At 51.8% G+C, this 13,892-nt stretch overlaps 1 long non-coding RNA gene across 1 annotated transcript; it reads left to right on the plus strand.

Moving 5' to 3' along the window:
- The first annotated feature begins 736 nt into the window (after positions 1-736).
- On the plus strand, positions 737-13,886 carry LOC148182332 (uncharacterized). The gene is made up of 3 exons (XR_015774792.1): positions 737-857; positions 13,206-13,303; positions 13,603-13,886. It is a non-coding gene; the product is annotated as an uncharacterized LOC148182332 (long non-coding RNA).
- Positions 13,887-13,892: the final 6 nt, after the last annotated feature.

Genomic DNA, 13,892 nt, shown 5'->3' on the forward strand with positions numbered 1-13,892 from the left:
TTGGCTGCTTCTGCCGTCACTCGTGGCTCTGGCGCGCGCTGATTGGGCAGAGCGGGGACAAGCCCGGCCCCGCTGGCGCCCCCAGGGCGGCCGTGGCTTGGGAGAGCCGCCATTGCCGGAGCGTCTGTGCGGGCCCGGCAGCGGCGGCAGCAGCGGCCGGAGCCCGGTGAGGCGGCGGCGGAGCTCGGAGGCGGCCCCGGCCATCGCAGGTGGGAGCCGCGCTCGGTTCTGCGGGGGCTCGGGGCTCGCTGCGGGCCCGGGAGGGGGCGGCAGGGGGCTGTGGCGGGTGGCTTGTGCCGTGGGCGGCCCGTGTTGGCCCTGGGCTGAGGGCGCTGCGGGAGCGGCTGCCCGCGGTCTCCTTGCCGCTGGGGCCTCGGCAGGAGGCGGTGGCGGAGCAGCGCTGGCTCGTCCCGCTTCGTGTCGGGAGGCCGGAGGTGGCTGCGCTGTGCCCGGGACGCTTCGCTGGGGCCGCCTCCGAGCTCCGCCGCCGCCTCACCGGGCTCCGGCCGCTGCTGCCGCCGCTGCCGGGCCCGCACAGACGCTCCGGCAATGGCGGCTCTCCTGCCCCACGGCCGCCCTGGGGGCGCCAGCGGGGCCGGGCTTGTCCCCGCTCTGCCCAATCAGCGCGCGCCAGAACCACGAGTGACGGCAGAAGCAGCCAATCGCAGCCAGCGGCGGGCTCTGCACACGGCACGGCCTCGCCTGCCTTGGGCTGAGCTCCGCCATTTCTCGGCACCCTGGGCTGAGGAGCGGCGCCGGCGCTGGGCCCGGCCCGGGCAGGAGGCCAAGGAAGCGCCGCTGCGCTGAAGCGCCGGGAGCTCGGGGTGCCCGGGAGCTGCGGGCGCTGAGAGCTGGGGGTGAGTCCGGGATGGAGCAGGGCATGCGCGAGCGAGGCCAAAACTCTGTGACTCTCCTTCCTGTCCCGGGCGGGGAGCAGAACACTCAAGGAAAGGCTCGTGGTTCTGGATGAGGGTGGGGACAGTTTAATCCTTGGTCACGGGCACAGCACACCTGACTTGGGGAAATTAAATTGAATTTATTATCAAACGTGTCAGAAACAAGAAAACGAGAAGCAAAGTAATTCTTACGGAAATCCATCTTCCCCCCAGCTGTCCCTCCTTCCCGGGCTTAACTTTCTGCCCCTGTCCGTCCCCCTCCCCGCCCCGAGGCACAGGGATGGGGGTCACAGTCAGGTCATGTCACTGCCTCCCCCTGAGGGCCAGGAATCCTTGTCCTGCTGCAGCCTGGGATCCCTCCCAGGGGACAGAGTCCCTCAGGAGCAGGCTGCTCCAGCGGGGATCGCCAGGGGGATCCCCGACTCCGGCCAGGAGCCACTTCCATGGCTCTGCAGGGGCTTCCCCCGGGCTCGGGGCCTCTCTCAGGCACCCCCTGCTCCGGCCCGGCCTCATTGCCCCCCTCACCCCCCCATGCAGCGAGTGCCCGGGCAGGGAGATGCACGATTTTCACGGGGTTGAATCTTGGAGTTTCTGAGCTTTATTGGGCTGAATGTTGGTGTTTTTCTTTTTTTGTGGGGGCTGAATCTTTCTATTTTGGGGGGATATCAGATTTTTGGTGTTTTGGAAGTTTTTGATCTGTCTTCATTAGCGTTCAGGAACACACATAATCACAGACTGATTATATGCAGGTGCTTTATTGAAGTGTGCAGGAACTGGGGGTATCATCAACCCAAATCAAGCTCCATCGTCTTTGTCCAAAGTGCACATATTTCTACAATTTCAGCTGTAGCAGTAATCACTGTAACAACCTTATCAATATTGTTTCATTAATATTGCTTCATTAACTTTATCAATATTGCTTCATGAGAGTTAGCTCATCCTTGTATGAACATGTACGAATCTTATCTCTGGGTGGGTATCTTGGAGACCCCAAGTACCAGTTCCCGTTACCGTAAACATTCCAGCTTGCTAGACCATCCCTAATACCAAGCATTGTTGTGGCCTGCCTCTACATGATTTTAAGAAGCATTTTCAGAAGCATTTAACCCCATAGTAACATATTTCCCCCCTTTGAAAATATTTCACTTTACTATAATAAGTGTAATGCTTTCACTATATGCAGTCCTTTTTCTGTGTTTATACTTGATGTTCATCTTCGAATCCACATTTGTTGTAAGCGTCGTTACACTCTGGAGGACTTGGAGATGACAAATGCGGATGTGGATCTCTGTCCCGTGTCAGCGCCTTTATTATCTTCTGGTTCCAGGATACTCTTTTCTTTATCTCTCCTTTCAGAACTGCACAGATTAACCAGATTGCTAAGAACACAGTTAGTAGGATTATCAGACTCTCAAGAAAAGATTTGATCCAGGAGCTCACATTCCATCCTAACCCTTCAAAAATTTTATCTACCCAACTTGTTGTCAGATCTTCCCTCTCTTCCTGTGCTTCATGTTCCATTTGTTTTAATGGATTAATGTTGTGTTCTACATCTGCAGTTCCATTTGGGATGTGGATGCAGCAGTGATCAATTTGTCCTTTTAGGTACCCGCATACTCCGTGTTCTTTCAACAATAACATATCTAAAGCCAATCTGTTTTGCAGGGTCATTTTAGTTGTGGCTTGTAATTGTACATTTAGCTCTCTAAATCCCTCTTTGGTAACTCTTGCCAATCTTTCTACCTGGCCTGTAAGTTTGTACAACATCTTTCTATTATTATAATTTGCTATTGGACCAAACAAGGATTCCAGGGCCCACTCAAATTTTACACTACTGGAGGGTTCCTGCTATCTTTCTTCATCTTCAGCTTTGTTTTCCTGAACTTCTCGTCTCATCCTTATTAGCAGAAGTTCATGTTCTCTCTTAAATGGGGACCTTTTCCAAATTGGGGATAAGGTAGGGAGGCCTAAAGTAATCTCTTTTACTTTTTCACCTACAGGCAAATGTGTTGTCCAGCTGCCATTGCTTGCTGCCCATCCACATTGGCCTGGACTCTGAATTGTACTTGTGCTACATATTACCTTTTGGATCACTTGTCCTATCTGGTCATTTATTTCACCTTGTTTATGTTTGATTCCTCTGCAGACACATCCAATTTGCAGAGCTACCACTAGCAGTGGCATTTGTTTTATTTCTTCATCATCAGAAGTACAGTCCTAAGTTTTGTTCCATACCCACCAATTCACTTTGTCTGCCTCCATTCTACTACTGGTTGCAGTGTTCCATATCCCTGGATCTGTTTCACTTTCAGAGCCTTCCCACTTAATGCACCAAGGGCTATCTGCCGTAGATTGGAATTTGTGAAGCACACTCATTGACCATGCACTGTCCCAAGCTTCAGCCCGATCTTTTCCTTCCTGTCCTTCACACTTCCACTTTGATACTGGAATCTTTTCTTTAATGACCTTTGCTATCTTTTCATAACACCATCCATAATTCCCTAATCCCCCATACCAGCCTAGTTTTGGTTCATACTTTCCTCCATTTTCATGACAATCCCATATAGATGAATACTTTGGCTTCACAGCATTTTCAAACACTGTCTTATTTTGGTACTCATAATCTATTTGCAATACACAGCTCACATTTTCATTTTTATTCTTTTGTATTTCAGGTAATTTTGATGTTATAATTCCCCAATTTATTGGGTCTCCTGCTGCCTTTGGTATTGGCAGACAGGCAGTTATTTTGCTGGTGTTTTGCATGTTGGCAAAATCTTGAATTAATCCAATCATCCTATTTTCTGCCTGAATAGTATTAGAGACTTTTATCACTTGTGGTTCTGGCTGCACCCCCACATCCCTCTTCATTCTAAAATGAAGAGTTGTCAGCTGATCCTTTTGCATTTCACATCCCAAGGTAACATTGATTCCAACTGATGGCACTAAAGGCCATAAAATAATCACCATTACAGTCACTAGCAACCTAGACATTTGAAACAATCAAACCCACTTTATCTGCAGCTTTGTTGGCCCTACAGTTTGTGCAGTCCACAGTGCAGGGGAAACCTTCTTCACTCTGGTGTAATGTATGCAGGGATCCAGTCCAGCTCCTTTGACTGCTGTCAAGGTAGTTAACAGTACCTGATAGGGTCCATTCCACCTTTCTTTTAATGGTTCTTCCTTCCAGCTTTTAATGTACACTTCATCTCCCGGGGGGATGTCATGAACTGGATTCTCAAGAGTCAGCGGCCTGTTCCACACAAGGGTGCTCCAAAGTTGAGCTCGAGCTTTTCCAAGAGACAGAACATAATTATACACCTCTTGCTTCCCTGTAACATGTACATTTGGATCAGGTTTAGGGGATTCATATGGTTTCCCATACAATATCTCATAAGGACTGACTGACATCCCGCTTCTAGGCTTTATCCAAATCCTCAGCAGTGCTAATGGTAAAGCTTGTGGCTACTGCAATTTAGCCTCTTGGCATATTTTGCTGATTTGCCTCTTCAATGTCTGATTCATCCTCTCTACCTGTCCACTGGATTGGGGTCTCCATGGTGTATGGAGATGCCAAGCTATTCCCAGTAACCTACTCACCTCCCTCACTAGTGTGGCTGTGAAATGTGGGCCCCTATCTGATGATATTCCTAGAGACACCCCAAATCTTGGAATGATTTCTTGCAGCAACCACTTGACTGTCTCCTTTGCTTGATTTGTGTGACAGTGAAGAGCTTCTGGCCATCCTGAAAATGTGTCAACCCCTACCAATAGATATTTGTATCCTCGAGTTCTTGGTAATTCTACAAAAACTACTTGCCAATAATCTCCTGGTTCTACTCCTACCCGAATTTTCCCGAATTGTGCCTGTCATCTAGCCACTGGATTGTTCTTTAAGCAAATTTCACATTTTGACATTACTGATTTGCCATTGTTAACATCCGTACTGAAATTAAATTTTGTTTTAACAATTTCACCAATGTCTCTGCACTCCAATGACATTTGGTATGTTTAATTTGTAGAACTACTCTCATTATCAAGGGGGGTACCACTACTTGTCCCTGTGTATACATATACATACCACCCTTCTGAATTCTTCTGTGCATTCAGTGAGCGTCCCAATTTCTCATCTTCTTTTGAATACTTTGGTTCTGGGGGTAAATTGAATTGAGATACATTCGTTTTTAAAGGTATCAATGCCATTGCAGTTTGCACTTCTCGAGCAGCTTGTCAGGCTGTCCTGTCTGCTTTCTGATTTCCCTCATGAATTTTGGAGTTTCCTGATTGTTGAGCTTTACAGTGCATGATTGCTACTTGCTCCGGCTTTTGTACTGCTTTTATTAATTGCAGGTCTGCATCTTGATGTTTAATGTGTGTGCCTTGAGAAGACAGCAGTCGTCTTTCTTTCCCCAGTGGCCCATGTACATGCACCACTCCAAAAGCATACTTTGAGCCAGTCCATATGTTTACCCTTTTCCCTTCACCTAATTCTAGTGTTCTGGTTAAGGCAACCAGTTCTGCCCTCTGGGCAGATGTATTTGGTGATAATGCTTTTGCCTCAACTATTGCACTGACGTTGCCTGGGGGTCCCAGAGCATCTTCCTCTCTGCCTTCTTCTCCTCCATTTGTCTAATGCTTGGGCATGAGAAGTCTGGTTTGGGGGGAAAAACAAGGGGTGACCACCTAGGATTCAGGCTTCCTCCTGCCCAAGTCCTTCTCTAGAAGTCATCAGGTGTCTTGTGTCCATGAAAATCTCTAAAGCATCAGGACTGAGAGGAAAAAATCATTCCCTGAGGTTTCTATTCCGTGGGGTCCCCACTTTGGTGTCCCAGGGCTTCCCCCTCTCCAGGCTCATCCCTTCTCCGGGCTGCCCCTTCTCCAGGCTCTCCTCACTCCTGGCTCTCGGGGTCCCCCCTCTCCAGGCCCCCATCTCAGGCTCCGGCACTCCCGGGGCTCTCCCCTTTTCGCTGCTCCCCTCCCCCTGCCGGTACCGGGCATCTCAGGTCAGCTTTGGCGTCCTGCAAGATCCGAACATCGCTCTGCCCGGTCCGACCCCAGAAAAAGAAACAGGGAGCCCCTAAGATACTTTGAGTGAGCTCCAAATATCCCTTCCCCTTCAAACAAATCCTGCCAGGACGGCCCAAGACCTTCGGGGCGAGGTTCCCGTCCCTGGTGAGCTGCGGGATGCGGGGCCCGATGCTCCCGGCGCGAAGGGGCTGCAGATCCAGAGAGCGATGGACGCACGTGGGGCCTCCTCTGCTGCTCCTCTTGCAGTTCCTGCTCCTCCTCTACCCCTCCTCTTCCTCCCGCTCCTCCTCCTTCCCCTCCTTCCCCTCCTCCTCCATCTCTCGGCTGCTGGCGAGGAGCTCTGGGGTGAGCGGAGCGGGGCCGGGAGGCGGTGAGAAAGGGCTGGGAGAGGGGGATGAGGGGAGCTGGGACAGGGGGAGAGGGGTTCTCAAGGAGGGGCTGCCAGTTAAGCCCAGGAGCCCCAAATCCCCTCGGTGTCCTGCCAGCCCCTGCCGGCGCTGTGGGGGCCGGGCCGTGCCCCAGTGCCGGCTCAGGGGGTGCTCCAGGCTGACGTGCTCCACCTGGCAGCTGGAGCTGAGCCCGCATTGCCGGGGGCGGTTTCCAGCAGCACCAGGAGCTGCTGGCTCCAGTCCCCGCTGGGGAGCACGGCAGTGGCCAGCACGTGGCCCGAGAGCTGCTGCTGGCCCTGGGAGCAGCTCAGCTGGATGTGGGCAGGGGAGAAATCCATCAGGGAGCAGAGCAGGCGGCCGGGGCCGGGCTGGGAGCTGGAGGGCAGCAGCGAGATGGACACGCTGGGATGGGCAGGGGGCTTGGGGACCCCCCAATGCGGATCTTCCTCCCCACAAGCCGCAGGGAATCGCTCCAGGGATCGAGTGCTGCGGTACGGGGAGCCACGTTTCTTTCATCCCAAGCCCACCTTTCCCTCTCCTCTCTCCACCTTTCTCATCGTTCCCCCAGTCCGTTGACCCCTCTCAATGCAATTTGGGTTTCCCAGCACCCTCCCCCACGCTTTGGGGGTCCCATCCCTCTCCTTTTCCCACTCTTGCCCCTTCCCAATCATCCCTCCAATCTCCAACCCCCTCCCCCGTGCTTGGATTTGGGGGTTCCAGGCCCCTCCTGCTCAGTCTGGGGGTCCCATCCCCCCTTTCACTCAGTTTGGGGAGATCCTAGCAGATTTTTTTCTGGGAGGAATCCCTGAGTTACAGGAATTTTGGGGTGTAGGTTTCAAGAGGAACAGCTCTGTCTGGCATTCGTTTAATCCATGGTCTGCCAGGGAAGCACAAAAACGTTTCCCATTTCCATCCTTTCCTCATTTGGACTGGTTCATGAGCTGCTTTCTTGTTTCCTTTGGTATCTGTTCTCATCTATTTGTCAACAGCAGTTTGAATCATTTAACTTTCCAAAAATTCTGCCTCGTTCTGCTAATAGATTATGTGATCCCATCCCACGGTGAAATGTTGTGTTCCTCATCTGAGTGGATTGGTTGGGGGGAAGGTCAGGAGCTGGAGCTGTCTGGTTGGTTGTTATTTCAATGACATCCTGTAATCTAATTATCCCATTGAAATGAGAAATGGTTTCTCTGGTATCTGATACGAATTTCTTTGGGTTCCAGGGTCTGGTCCATGGTGTTGCAGGATTTGTTCTGGTGGCCGTTCATCTTTTCCCCATTTTTGGGTGCTCCCTCCAGCCAGGGCTGCATCAATTGTCAGCTTTTCTCTCATTAAATCATCACATACTTGGATTCCCAAGTGATTTCTCTGACCTTGTGGTAGCAAATAATCCCCAGTGGTCTGATACACCCTATATAACATAGACAGAGACAGCACATGTTGGAGTGGGGACAGGGATGATTCCCTCCCACTTGTTTTAGTGAAGTTTTCACAACATTCTCCATTTTCTGTTTTCCTTTGCAGCTTAACTTAATTTCTGCTGCAGAGTCAGATATCCTCACAATGGGCTCTGCCTTTAGCTGTGCAGATTCCATCTGTGCAAGCAGGCAGAGCTTGGGCTGAGGGGCAGAGGGAATCAGCCCAATTCCTCCTGCAGGCAGGAAGCCCCTGGGCCATTGTGCAGGCTTTGGGCCATCAGTGTTAATTTGCATTCCTAAAGCTCCTCTCCTGGCTGCCTGGAACAAAGCTTCTCTTCCAGGGCAGACATCCCATGACTCACATGTGGCCCCCACAAAATCTGCTATTCTTTTTTTTTTTTAACAATATTTTATTAAATGTTTATGTGTTAAAGCGCCAACTTTTAAGCTCTTCTAGTTTTCAAAGTGCAACTTAAAGGTGAATAGAGAAAAACTCATTCCATCATTTTGTCACCACTAAGAGTCACGTACAAATATAAAACAAAAATGAGAAAGCAATCAAGTGTTTTCTTTTTCTTCTCCTAGGACTAAAAACTGATTCTCACAACACTGGCCCAAACACAACCGACAATATAGAAGTAAAATTATTACAAAAAATTATTCTCATGGTGTAATCGTTTTACTGAAACTGTGAAAAGCAAAAACTCTTAAAGAATATCTATAGAGAAATAAGGCATTACTTGATTCTGGCCAGAATGTGCAACAGGAATAATTTCATGCTCACATAGTCTGGGTGTGCAGAGAAAATCATTCCATTGCACATGAGTTTGACTACATTTTTCTAAATTTATACAGTCTGAACCCATAGAAATCCATTGGTTTAATGTTCATTGGTTTGAAGGTGTGGAGTTGTTAGGATTTGGTTTCCTGTTGCACCCGGATTTCTGTGCCTGTGATGTGAATTAGGTGGGCACTCCTGGATTTCCTGCTCAGCCTTTTCCAGACCAGGTGTCTCCAGCTGTGCCTGGGGCAGTGTCTGGGGTAGATGTTGGTTGATGTTTGCTGCTGGGTGTGGATGTTTTGTTGATGGTCGTTATCTTGGTGTGAATCTTTTGGGCTATTCCCAGTCTGTTGAGATGTTAATTTCATCTCTGCTGAGTGGTGGAAAAGAAACATTAAAATTCCTTTAAAAGAAAGATTAAAATTCCTTTCCCACAGGCAAAGGCAAACCTAGTGTGACCAGAGAAATAAGATTTGAAGCCATTTTAAAGTTGGTCTATTTTGCCAGCAGCTAATCCCAGGCAGGGCAGAGTGTGAGTGGAATTGAGAGGCAGAGTGGAATTGTCCCGGTGCCTTCCCCAGCAGCTGTGGCGAGGGCAGGCACAGAAAGGCCTGAAGCTGCAAGAGTGAGAGCAAGGATTGTCCCGCAGTGGCTGGAGATGGCAAAGGAGGGTGCCCAGGCCGAGGATTTGAGCAGAGGATCTGTGGGCAGGCCCAGGGGCTTCCCCCGCTGGGGAGCCCTGGCTGCTGCTGCGTTGCCTTCAGTGCAGGCTCAGGGGTGGCCTGTTTAATATTCCCTTCCAGTTCAAATTTCTGAGTCTGGAAGAGCCATGGCTGGGGCATCAATCCTTTTATTTTTTCATTTTGTTGAGTTTTGTTCTCTTTCTTATATCCACCCCGTAACATTGAGACTATCTGGGGCTAAAGAACTCACACAATGTTGTGGCTAGAAGAGAGAATCCTCAATCCGGCTCCTGCAATTCCCACTTAATTGTAAGAATTTTACCAGCTCCATTTTAGACCTGGGAAACATTATTTCTTAGATTCCTTGAACCCTCTCAGAGTCAATACAAGACAAAGCTTCAGTCAAACTAGGTCTTGAATATTTAACCATTTTCTCTACCGTTTGCCCTTTCTTTTTCTTCAGATACTCAAAGCTGTTTTTTTGCCTGAAAATGAAGCCATTTCACAGAGGCTTCCTCTACCTCTTCTCCTTGTCCTCCTGACTGGATCCAGTCATCCACATCCTGCATTAAGCCAGTCCCTGGGGGTGAGGTCAATTCCTTTGATATTTCCTGCAGGGCTTGCCCCAATCAGGCCGGTGCTTCCGTGCATCCCTGCAGAAGGACCGTCCATGTCTTGAGCATTTTCCCTTCTAGCTCTTGTTGCCAGCCCAAGGCAGAATTGTGTTTGCATCCTCTGGAAGTGGGCAGATCCCCAGAAAGCATATTTTGCATCAAGTTCTGAATGGCAGCAGTGTGAGGAGGGCACCTGGTTCAGGATGGTGTAAGGATCTGAGCCTGTGGGGTGCCTCGGTTTCATCATCTCATTTCTTCTTCTTGGGTCCTGCAGCATTCTGTGGATTCCATTGGATTTCTTGTTTGGCAGGATAGGAGCATTCTAGGGAGCCATCCCTGGCTCCCAAAGCTGTGCCTTGAGCAGGACTCACAGACAGGCTGTGAGCCCTTCCTTCCCTCCCTTGGAACAGGGGATTGCTTTTGGACACCTCTTGTTCTGGTTGCTTCAGGGAAATTTGGAGAGGCTCCATATCTAATTTTGCCCATTTCCCTGGGGCTGCCCACACTTGTGGGTTCACATCAGTCTAGGCTCTGCCAGACATTTGACACAGAGCTACAACAGAACCAGCCTCTGTATCACCTTTTGCAACATTAATTTGCATTCCCAGTGTAGCCATCAAATCCCTTCCCAAGAAATTACAGTCACAATTGTGAGCAAATAAAAGTTCCTTCATTTTAAACCCATCCCCCACATCTGCTAATAGTGGCTGAATAAAACACACCCCCTCATCTTTCCCACTTAGTGCCTTAATAATTAAAATATTCCCTAGCACCTTTATGTGTAAGATTCTGAGTGGATGGAGAGGCCCCTGTGTCCATCAGGAAAGGTCTCCTCTGGATCCAGAGCCACCCTGGATGTTCCCAAGGGCTGCAGTGTGGTGGGTCCCTGGTGGAATGGGAGCTGTGCCACCGCTAAGAATCCGTGTCCATCAAGGGCTGGACTTGCTCGTGCTGAGGGTGCTCCTGTCTGTGCTTGCAGTGTCCTTGTGCCCTGCAGCTGGAAGGCTGATTCCTTGCCAGGGGCTGTTTGGGTGGGCTGTCCCCTGGCCAGGAGGGCAATGCCTGTGCCAGGTGCTTGTGGCCGAGGGTGTCCCCTGGGTGCTGGGGCCCCCTTGGGCCCTGGGCTTGATCCCTCAGGGGCTGTAGGAACTGTGCCATGGCCTTTGCCTTCAGCTTGGCCTTTTGCTCATCCCTTGCTGCATTCAGCTGCTGAGCCTTTGTGAGCAAGTGCTGCAGGGGCTTCTTCTGGCCCTGCTGCAGCCCCCCTCAGTGCCTGGGGGTGCTCATCCTGTGGCAGCTGCTGAGCTTTCTGCAAAATCCTTCCTTTCTCCAGGGACCCACCAGGAAATGCTTAAAAGATCATGTGGATCCTTGCAGGTCTAATCCCCATTTCTGAGCTGTTCCTTCCTCGTGCTCGCTGTGCTGAGGCTCCCCTCCCCAGCCCGTATCCCAGAGCCGGTCCCTGTCCTGCCGCAGTGTCCAAAGGCGGCCCCCCCGGCGGGCAGGGCCGGCAGCTCCCCGGGGCCCGGGCAGCGGCCGGGGCGCCCCGCAGCCTCCTGGGGGCCGGGGGCCACTGCCGGCCCTGCCCGGGGGGTGCTGGGCTCAGGCAGCGCCCGGCGCTGAGCCCCGGCTGCCCCACAGCCCCGGCCCGGCCCCACAGCTCCCCACAGGCCCCCAGCCCGTGCTCCCGGTGCCGCAGCTCTGCGCCCGCTCCTGCCGCTCCCAGCTCAGAGAAACCCCCTGAAATCCTGACCTCCTTCTTTTCCTGGCCTGGAAAACTGGGATACAAAGGATCTGATGATAAGACCCTTCTGAAACACATCCCAATCCTCAGTATTTTTATATTCCTCTTCTTTTCCATCATCCTTTTTCTTACCCCAAAAATTGCTCTTGCTGCTTCTTGCCTTAAGCACATTCCTGCACACTCCCCTTCAGCCAATCCCTTCCCAGCACACCAACCCCATCCATCCCCTGTTGTCTAAATCCCTTCTGGACTTCCCTTATTGCCCCCCTGGGTGTCCATGTCCTTAATTCCCTCTGGGAGAATGTGCAAACGACCTCCACATGCTCCCAAGGGACCCTTGAGAGATATTTTGGGATCCTCATCCCTTTTGCTGGGACCCCATTCTGGCTTTCCCTTTTGTCCCCTCCCTGGGTGCCCTGCCATGTTTACTCCCCGAAGATGCCACTGGAGTCACTGCTGAGATTTTCAGTGCTCTCTCCCTGCCGGCTCTTGACAGCCGCCCTGATCCGTCACTCGTCTGTCTCCTGCTCACTCTCGGGTACCCAATCAATCCCCGGTGCCGCCGCCAGCCGAGGGAGCCGATCCCCCAAACTGGGTGAGGCACCTTCAGCTGCACTCACTGCCCGCCGGCCCGGACGGTGGAAGAAATTGCGGAGGAGCCCCAAGGTGTGTGGAAAAATTGACATCCCCAGAGGTTTCTGTCCACAAGGAAGACAGAGGAGTCCTGTCACAGTAATTTCATTCATAAAAATAGGGAGAGGCCATGGGACATTTCCCGTGGGGTCTCTGCAATTGTTGGCAGACACAGCCTCCTTCTCATCCTAATTTTCTTGGTCACATCTCCCTCTCCCTTTCCTAATTGGCTGAAGTCCTGGAGAGGTACAGACTTCCCAATGCACCTCCTACACACCCCCTTAATATGCACCCCACTTTTGTATAGCTAACGATATTGATGGCTGTGTTAAGTCTTTGTTGTTCTTCTGGAAGTTGATGAATTTAGCAGGACCTTGGCTGAGCAGCAGTCTGTGTCATCAATTAATAACATTTTGTGCAGCTCATGGCTCCTCCTTGTCACTTCCTTATGTCCACGTACCCTGGCCCTATGTCAAATGAGGTTGACGGGATCAGTTTGTAAAGAGCCTTTGTTGTTCTTCCTTTGCTGGGGTTCCCCCGTTTTGGGCCATCCCCCCCTGGAGCAGGGTGTCCCCCCTTGGTGCAGGCGCAGGGCTCAGGCAGGGCTGAGCCAATCAGAGCGCGCGGCGCTGATGACTCATCAGTGTCCAGGCAGAGCCGCAGCTGCCAGCGTTGCCCAGCTGGAGCCCAGCTGCGCCCCTCCCCCCCGGGCCTTGGCGCCCCCCTTGAGGGGAATTTGGGGAGGTGGGAGGGGGGGGCGCCAAGGCCGGGCCCCCCCGCGCTGTGGTGGCGGGAGCGGCTGCAGTGGGGAGCGAGTGCGGGCGGAAGCGGCCGAGAGCCCAGCGCTGCCCCAGGCCGAGCTGGCCCAGCTCCATCCGTGCCCCTGCGGTGGGATGCTGTGGGACTGGGGGGGAAGAGGGAGGCGGCAGTGGGTGCTGGGCCTGGGGGCAGGAGGAGAAGGGAAGGAGAAGCAGGGCTGAAGAACAAAATGGTCAAAATATGTACCTGGGGTTTTGCAGAAGGAGGAGGAGGAACAGGAAGAGGAAGCAGCACAAAGTTCATCCCTGAATCTGCAGCTGTCCCAGGCCGAGGAGCGTTGCCTCCTCACATGCAGCAGGTTACAGGGGAGGAGGATCCACGATTTTCACGGGGCTGAATCTTGGTGTTTCTGAACCTTATTGTGCTAACTGTTGGTGCTTTGGTTTCTTGCCGGGGCTGAACCTTTCTATTCTGCAGGGGGTTTTGTATGAATCTTGTTGTTTGGTTAGTTTTTGATGTGTTTTGGTGTTTGGGCTGAATCTTGTTGTTTTAGAGATTCTTAGAGATGCTAGATGCCCAATGAATTTCTGAGATGAACTTGGGCAAGGAGGAACCCCCAGCCCAAGGTGCTCTCCTCTCTTTTTTCCCTCCAACCAGGAATTTTCATTTTCAAACCGTGTCTAGATGGAAGAGAAGGAGAAAAAGCCCTGTAAATCCCACATGAGGAGGGGCTGCAGACCCAGTCCAGGGAGCTGTGAGGAGGAAAGATCCCCCCAGTGCCAGGAACACGGCCGGAGATCCAGCCAGAGCTCAGAGCTGGGGGAGAAGCCCCACAAGTGCTTGGAATGTGGGAAGGGCTTCAGGTGGAGCTCCCACCTGATCCAGCACCAGGTGACCCACACTGGGGAAAAGCCGTACGAGTGTGGGGAATGTGGGAAGAACTTCAG

This window comes from Pseudopodoces humilis, chromosome 33, assembly GCF_049639895.1.
Source record: "Pseudopodoces humilis isolate 2021_Gansu_Grassland_sample_001 chromosome 33, ASM4963989v1, whole genome shotgun sequence".
Lineage (NCBI taxonomy): Eukaryota > Metazoa > Chordata > Aves > Passeriformes > Paridae > Pseudopodoces > Pseudopodoces humilis.